Genomic DNA, 9,679 nt, shown 5'->3' on the forward strand with positions numbered 1-9,679 from the left:
GACATGTTTCTGTATGTGTGCTACATTTGTTGACAAAAGATCATAAAGAAAGTAGTAATAGTTTTTTGATGGATACTTTCATTGCTCAGTAATATTGTCAAGTGTCTCTGGGTCAGGATTCTATTTCTAGTCTTATTTTTTTTTTTCTTAACAAGAATACATCTACTACAAAAACAAACTGCAGCAACAAATAGCGCAAACTGATGAATACTGGTAATAACTTTATATGATTCCCACTTCTATAAGGCAGATGGAGAAGCTTTATTCTTACCAGGCCTGTCACAACAAAAGTAGACTTTATGTGTAATGAAGCAAACCTAAGAAGATGCCAAAATGAATGTAGAAACCAGGACAGCCTTAAGTCCCTGAATCAAAGAATAAGGTTCAATGATCTCTCCTGGTCTCCTTATGCCTCCCATATGTTTCAGACAGGACACACAAAGAGAAGGCTCTAACTCAGATGGGCCAGAAGGAACAAATAAGAAAGTTCAAGGAATTGCCTATTTACACTGGTTTTCCACCAACTTTTGTTTATTCTAAAGAGAGGAGTGTCTGTGTGTGTGTGTGTATGTGTGTGTGTGTGTGTGTGTGTGTGTGTGAGAGAGAGAGAGAGAGAGAGAGAGAGAGAGAGAGTGTGTGGTGGGGGGGTTGAAGAGTTGCTGGCACATAGAAGACAGCAGCAATGATGGAGATGTATTCTCTTTTCCCATTGAAGAAACACTTTGACAGTATGTTTCTGTCAAGAACAATGATTGCAAAATTTAAAGGCTCAAGAACACAACTCCAGCAGCCTCATTAAAAGACTGTTGGAATCCAACTTCAAAGTTTCCAGTAGAGTAGGCCTAGGATGCAGCCAGCGGAAAATTCAGTCACACACTGGACTGAGTTACACCGTGGAACTCCACTGGGTCCTTGACTGGGAACACACCTCATAAGCACTTTGTATTGCACCTGTCTCTATGTTACAAAACAATTACTGCCTTCAATACACTGAATCAGATCTAAGGCCCTTGTATGTTATAAAGTGTGATGTTCCCACTGTTCACAAAAAATCGTTTGCTCTTATAGACACATAATAGATTAATTACAGAAAACTTCATTTCTATTATTGATTCACAGAGGTTTTTAAAAGAGTATTTAAACTATCATTCTGTAATCCATTTAATAAGTATATTTCTCATTTTTACTTTCCTTGTTTTTTTAGGTTAGCATATGATGTAATTATTTTATCCTGCTATCTTTATATATGTGCCATTGAATTTTGCTTTTACATTACCCTCTTCATTACCCTTTCTATTCTAGTTGGTTTCTTTTCTTCCGGTAAGTTATTCTTCTCTTTTGCCTTCTTAATAGATGCATTTTATTACCCTATTTTATATATTTCTTAAACCTTTCTCCCCTCTCATGAGTTTTTCTAGTTCCATGAATTATGCACACACACATGTCAATAAACACATGTTATTCATTTAAAATAAATAAATAATAAAATAGAGATTTATGTAAGCCACTTTATGAACAGTGTTTTGTTGAAAATTTATTCAGTCTCGTGGATGGCTCAGTGAGCCCCTGAAATCATCATGTGGTTATTTCTAGATGCACACACACACACACACACACACACACACACACACACACACACACACGCAGGATCCACACATTGGCTTGTTTACTACTACCTAGTGTAAACACCTTCAAAGCTAGGGAAGAGACTTCACGACCTGCGATTTTGGCAGAATCACTTTTGTAAATGTATTTGTGATTTCTGTGATAACTGTTAGCACTACATATGTGCCACCACCCTTTTTTGTCCAGAAAACAGTTTCCGTGGCCATCCACTCCTCCAGGCTTTTCTACTCATTGTGTACGTCCCTCTAGGATTATCTCTGAGGCTTGGGGCACGGAGTGTGTTATAGATTTCCATTTGAATGTGGTGGGCTGAGCAATGTCAGCGTCGCTTTCTTTGTATGTTGGATTGTTGTGGGCCTTTTAATCAGCCTCCACTGCAAAAGGAAGCCTCTCAGCTGAGGGTGGTTAAACTCACTCTTCTATGGGAGTAACAATGTTTAATATGAGTTTAATCATAGAATGTGGGGAAATCCAGGTATTCCTGGTCTGGAAACTTCATTCCTAACAGTGACACCCATTCGGCAGAATAATAATAGTTGATTTGTCTGTATGCAAATTACTTAGCTAATCTCCAATTCATGGCAACATCAGTGGTGCAAAGTAGGAGTTCTTTCCTGGGATTTAGGAATAAAATCCCAACAGAAAAAGGTGATCACCGTAACTTGCATGCCAATCTTGCCCTAAAAGGCATGTCTCATCAGGATATTCATAACTGTACCTCACATGTTCAATGTTGGGAAGATTGATGATTATTGTTTTCAGCACTAAGAAAATTTGCCAGTAGGAATGAAATTTCCATGTCAGTATCAGCTTGATTTCTCCTCCATGTTTTATGATGCAAATGTAGGGGATATTCAGAATAGCATTTTACCATCAAATTCCAGAAGGTAACCAAAACAATGATAACCGCATGTAATTTTGTGTTAACACTTGCCAATATCACATAGTTATCTAAAGATTCACGTATGAGACCTGCATATTGAACAGAACATGTGATTCCTGTCTTTCTGGATATAGGCTACTTCACTCAGAATGATTCGTTTTCTGATCCATGTATTTAAATAAAAATGCATAATTCGTTTTTTTTTCTTTTATTAATTTTTAATGTTTATTTTTTATTTTTTAATATTAGTTAGAGTTTATTTGTATCCCAGCTGTATCCTGCTTCCTCATACCCTCCCATTCCCACCCTCCCTACCTCATATTCTTCCTACCCCTTTCTTAAGAGTGAAGTAGTATTCCATTTTGTAAATGTACATTTTTATAAGTTGATTAGTTGTTGGATAGCCACGCTATTTTTTTCTGTGGCCTTTAGGACCTTATCAATGATGAACTTGTATGAGCTAGTATATACACATGGCAGAATGTAAAGTCTTTTGGGTATATGCTCAATAGATAGATCAAAATAGTTCTACCAGATGATCAGTATAGCTGAATATGTGGTTGATCTATTTTCAACTTTTACAGCTACTTCTACATTGATTTTTATAGTGGCTGTCTCAGTTTGTACTCTTTTTGAAATTTTATTATTATTATTTATTACAATTTACTCACTTTTGTATCCAAAATGTAGCCCTCTCCCTCATCTACTCCCAACCCGACCCTTCCTTTTCTTTACCACCCCTCTATGTTCTCCCGTAGTCCACTGATTGGGGAGGTCCTCCTCTCCTACTATCTGACCCTAGCCTATCAGGTCTCATCAGGACTATCTGGATCCTTTTTCTCTGTGGCCTAGTAAGGTCACCTAGCCAGGAGGATGTAGTCAAAGAAAGTGCGGGAAACTGAGCTCATGCCAGAGACTGGCCCTGCTCCTCTTAGCAAGAAACCCACATCGAGACTGAGCTGCCCATTGTTACATCTGAGCAGAGGTCTAGGTCCTCTCCATGCATTGAACTTGGTTGATTCAACAGTCTCTGAAGGCCTCCCACTGAGCTCAGCTTTTTTTTTTTTTTTTGGCTCTGTTAGTCTCTTTGTGTAAAGTTTCCCTTTTCCCCTCCATCTACTCTGTACTTTGTTGTCATTTATTTTGTTTTATTTCTTATCTTAGCTACTCTGACTGGAGTAAATTGAATTCTGAAAGTAGTTATTTATGTTTTCCTGATGGTTAAAGATTCTGAGCATTTTAGAACCATTTTCAATATTTTAAGCAAAACATTAGGTTTTCTTGTGTGTTCTTCACTTTATCTGTTCTTCATTCTTGAATTCATTCATGTCGCCTTTGGGTTCCTTTAAATTATTCCTGAATAATTTTTATTTTGGAATGATTTGTTTATGTGTAATCTAAGTTGCTTTTCTGAGAGACTATTTTTATGGAAAAACTAACATTTGAAGAATACATATTGCCTTGGCAATTCATGTAGTTTGTGTTTTTCTGATGATACCTAGAAATATAGAGTTAGCTTTATTGGTAGGGTTTCTTTTTTTTTAATTTTATTTTTTTCTTATCAGTTACATTTTATTAACTCTGTATCCCAGCCATGTCCCGATCCCTCATTCCCTCCCAGTCCCTCCCTCCCTCCCTCATCTCCACCGTGCCCCTTGCCAAGTCCACTAATAGGGGGGACCTCCTCCCCATTTTCTTAGTATGAATAGTGTTCTTATCTTTCATTGGTGCTCAGCTCTCTGTTTAAGGTTTACCTCGTTTTGTTAGGTTATGGAGAAGATGAGGTATAAAAAGGGTAAATGGTCCTCCTGTTTTAGAGATAGAGTTAAAACAAGCACGAATATCACTATTTTAGTGTGTAGTGCTTTTAAACTGGGATGGAGTTCTCATAGAGACTGCAGTTACTGCGAGGAGGTAGCAAAGGCCACATAGTCCCTTGGTAGAAGTGAGGGAGTCAGAGTTGGGCTGCGAATCTTTAGATGTCGGCAAGGTACTCAAGTGGCAGAGTAGGTTTGTAGCTGAGGGTTGAGTTTTGTTTGTGGTAGGACTCATTGTCCAAACATGGCCAAAGGGAAATAGGGCTCCCATTTGTTATGGAATGACTCATGCTAATGGCTTTTCCTTTGGTTTCACTATCTTCTATGGCCTTACATTTAACTAAATGAGAAAAAAAAAGACTAGTGTCTATTTTAATTATGGCTATGCACAATATACAATTGTTATCTGGAAGTTTACCAGTGCAGCATAGGAGTCCCTTTCTGAGAATCACCTGAAGGATAGATTAGCAGATAAAGCTGATCAGAGGACAGTGATTCAGCTCTGCACATGGCTGTACATTTAGATGAAAGGAAACATGGCCAAGGGAAACTGTAACTCCAAAGGACTGAGTGAAGAGTGGCTCATATGTTGCATCTATTGATCATGCTGGATGGTCAGGAACTTCAAAGGAACATAATTGAAAATTGAGAAAGACATTCAGGAAACATTTATATGGAAAGAGTATTTCATATGGACAAATGTGAGGATACTTTTCTTACTAACGGAGACATGAAAAGATGATCTGCAGAAGATAACTTCATTAAGATAGGATGATGGATTCTGGGGATAAGAGTCAACCTCTTTTCCCAGCCATCCCTGTCAGTTAAATATTTTGATGGATAGAATGGCCATTGTTTCACTTATGGAGGTTATACATAGCTACAAGAGTATGCACCAAAGATGGTCTGAAATAGCTATTATTGAATGCCAAATATACCAGCATCTGAGAACCATGCTGTACAAACTCTGGTACCATAATTTGGGTTGATCTGTCAGAGATCTGATGGTAGATAGACTGCATTGGAACACTTCCATCATAAAAGAAACAGGAATTTGTCCTTAATAAAATAGATATTTATTACAGTTATGGATTCATCTTTTTACATGCAATGCTTCTATTGACAAAACTACCATTATGATACTTACAGAATGCCTTGCCCACTATTGTTGTATTCCAGCTGTGCATGCAAGTCATTTTATAGAAAAGTGTGCCAATAGTCTTTAGGCAGTGGAATTTACTGATACTATATGGTTATCCACCATATTGAAGCTTCTACTCGATAGAATAGTAGGATACTTTTTCAAAAAAATTCATTTATAATGACAACCAGTTGAAAATAACCTGGAAAGCTTGGTTGTAATTCTCTAGCAGGATATATGTATTCCCAAACAGAATTTGATATAGAGTATAATTTCTTATCTAATCAGTATTTATGAGCAAAACCTTTGCCTCATTTTTTTTTTAAACATTAGGTTTTGCTGATTTAGATGTGTTGATTCCAGAGGAAAGAGGATGTTTATTCCCAGGAGTTACAGAGAACACTGAACTTGAAGGTTAGACTTAACCTTGACCAGATTGGGTCTCTACTGACTTTAAGTAAACAGGCCTATAAAAGAATTATGTTATCAGGAATGATTGATTAGAAAGAATTTGCACTACTACTTTACAATGGAGGTAAACAAAAGGATGTACAAATTGCAGGAGTCCTTTAGGGCAACTCTCTGTACTAATGTAATCTCTTAGAAAGGCCAATAGGAAATGAAGGAAACTACAGCTAAATTCAAGCAGTATAATAAAAGGCCCGGGATTTTCCAGAAAGTATGTAGAATAATTCAGCACACTGAGGGTAGTTAGTAAAAATTATAAGTGCAAGATACAGTCATGTGACTTCTCATAGAAACTATATGCTTGCTATGACTTCTGTCATATTTTGCTAAGAACATGTTCTTGAATGTTTAAAATATTATTGCAGATACTGAAAATAGCTTTTCTTTACTATTATTTTCTCATGTAATAGAATATAGAGTGAGTTAATATCATTATTTAAGTATTGTCGAGTGAAATAATCCAGGCACACACATGCTAGTACGCTTTACTCTCCACCACTATCTCAACTGGTGCACACAAATCTTCCTTTCTAAATTCTGTGTCCCTACTCATTGATTCAGTTCAGGCCCCAACACTAGAAGGAATTCTCTGGCAATCCATAGGCCACTCAGGCCACTGAAGCAGTTAGGCTAACTCAAGAGCTTTACCTCTTTATTTCTCTAAGTCCAATTACCCAGTTTCATCCCTACATTAGAGCTTGCCACTTGCCTCAGCCTCCTAACTTTCTCTGCCCTAATACCCCATGAATCACACAGATCTTGCACTCCAAATATCCTGCCTTTGAAAAATTGCTTAATCCGAGCAGTCAGATCTGACAGCATTTTCTGAGAACCAACAGACCACTTTGGCTTGCAAAGCAGCTGGGGTAAATGCTGGTTTTCATCCATGCCTCCTAGTCCAATCATCAGTGTCACCCCTAGCCCTGTAGCAGAACACCGCTGCAGCCTTTCCTCATTTTCATGTTCTCAGAGGACTGAGCCTATCCTGGTAGAAAATACCCCGTTTTCTTTCCTCTTCTGTATGCCCTCTGTCCAGGCCTCTTAGCCTATGGACCATTATGAAGTGTAAGTCTGCAATACCTACAAACATATTTTACAAAGTACAGCCAGCGGCCATAACTATCAGGATCCCAGAATTTCCTACTACCACCATAGCCACCACCCTTATGAACCTGAGAGGACAAAAGAAACCAAGGAAAAAAAAAAAAAAAAAAAAAAACACCAATCCAGCAAAGACAAAACCAGATATCAGCACCTAGAATTACAATCTTCTGAAACCAAGATGCCTAGATACCAGCATAAAAACACAATAGCAGCCTTAACAATAAGTTTACACTGCCACTCAACAACCTGACCACAGCATTACCTGAGTATTGAAACATTAGCTGAAGCACAAGAAAACAGAGTTTGAAATAGCCTTTATGATTATAATAAATTCCCTTAAAAAAGAATAGCTCCTTTTAAAAATCTAGGAAAACATACAAAAAGTGGAATAAAATTAATAAAATAGTTCAAGACCTGAAAACAGAAATATATTTAATAAACAAAATCCAAACTGTGGCAACTCTGGAAATTAAATTTAAGTACAAGACAGGGACCTCAGTGATGAGCTTCACCAACAGAATAGAAGAATTGGAAGGCAGGTATTAGACACTGAAGACATAATAGAAAAAAAATGACAAGTTGATTTAAGAAAGGGTTGACTCTAAAAAAAATATTGGCACAAAATTTTCAAGAAATGTAGAACACCAGGAAAAATCCAAATATGTGAATAATATAAATGGAAAAAAAAGAACCCCAGCTAATAGGTTCAGAAAACTTTTCAATAAAATCATAGAAGTAAAATTCCCTAACTAAAGAAGATGTATAAAGGCAACAGAAGCATATAGAACAACAAAGAGTTCTGCTGAAAAAGGAAAGTTCTATTGGCAAAAAAACATACAGAACAAAGAAAGAACATTAAATGTTGAAGGGAAAAGATCCAAATGACATGTAAAGGTAGATATATTTTAGAGTAACACATTTTAGCAATATCAATATACAAACCCAGTGCCACAGAACATGGTAAAAGGAAACCTGCAACTCGAAGTTAGCTACACTCAAGAAAACACAGGGATACATAGTCTAGGACCAATAGACCAAAATATAGATACACAGAGACACACACATACACAACCACCTACCACCATCACCACAACAAAAGCAACAGTAATAACAAAAACAAACCAGAAAATAAGAGGAGTCAATGAACAATGCTCATTCATATCCCTAAAAATCAATAGTTTTATATCTTCAATAAAAAGACTCAGTAACAGAATGGATGGAAAAATAGAATCTATTCTTCAACTGCATCTAAGAAACATGCTCCAACATAAGGAATATATATTACTTCCAGGTGAATGGATTGAAAAAGAGATATTCCAAACAAATGGCCCTAAGGAAAAAAAAATTGTGCAGCCATTTCAATATGTGACAAATAACTTTAAATCAAAACTAATCAGAAGATATGGGTAAAGGCACTCCATATTCATGAAAGACAAAATTAAAAAAAAGAGTGAAATTTGTAACAACTGTGCACAAGACTGCAGAGCAATGAAATTCATAAAAGAAGCACTTCTATAACTTAAATGAAGAGACTCCATTACTTCACTCTTTTCAATAGACAGGTCATCCAGACAAAAAAATAATGTAGAAATGCTAGAAGTAACTTGTTTTAAAGCAAATGAACCAACATATATTTGCAGAATATTTCTTTAATTTTCTTTCTTTCTTTTTTTTTTTTAATTCAAATATTTTCTTTGGTATAGCTCTCTGTGGATGTACTATGTGTGGCTCTCCTTGTTTTCATATTGTATCTTTTTTTTCTGGCTATAGTTTTTCTAGTTTATTTATTTAGTTTACATCCTTTTAACCCCTTCCCTCCATTCCTCCAAGTCCCACTTTCCTTCCCTCCCCTGTTCCACTTGAAGCTTAAGCTGCCCATCTGCTACATTTGTAGGGAGCCTAAGTCCAGTTCATGTATGGTCCTTGGTTGATGCTTCTTCAGTCTCAGCAAACCTCTCTGAGCCCTTGTTGGTTGGCTCTGTTGTTTTACTTCCTTGTCCTTTTCTCTTTTCTCCCACTATTCCCCAAGACTCCTTGGCTATGATTCTCAGCATCTATTTTGTGCCCTGTTGTGTAGAGACTCTCAGAGGACAACACTGACAGGCTTCTGTAGGCAAGCTTAACAGAGTATCATTCATCATGTCAGGGATTGGCACTTTCCTATAGGGTGGGACTTTGATTGAGTCAGACACTTGCTGGGCATTCCCTCAATCTATCTGCTCTACCTTTATCCCTGCCTATATCATAGTCAGGATAAATTTGGGGTTGAAATTTTTATTGGTTGGTTAGTGTTTCCTTCCCTTTACTAGAAGACTAGTGAAGTTACCTCTTCAGTCTCTATGGTCTCTGCTACTAAGAGTCTCTGTTTGAATCCCCTTCATATTCTCCAAGGAGCCTACCCAGACTTAGGTCTCCTGCTTGTCACAAATATTCCTACTCTCAGTTTCTCTTTTCTCTACAGACCTTTTTTCTTCTTGTTGTTGTTGTCTTTTGTCTTCTTCTCTACAGGCCTCAGGTCTAATCTCCACTCTTCTAACTCTCGGTGCCTCTTCTTCTACCTTGTTCTGTCTCTTCAGCCACTACCTCTGTCTATATTATCTTCCCTTCAGAGTGAGATTTGTGCTTAGTCTCAGAACTTCA

Source organism: Psammomys obesus, unplaced genomic scaffold (assembly GCF_907164565.1).
Source record: "Psammomys obesus unplaced genomic scaffold, mPsaObe1.curated_primary_1811, whole genome shotgun sequence".
In the NCBI taxonomy this organism is placed as follows: Eukaryota; Metazoa; Chordata; class Mammalia; order Rodentia; family Muridae; genus Psammomys; species Psammomys obesus.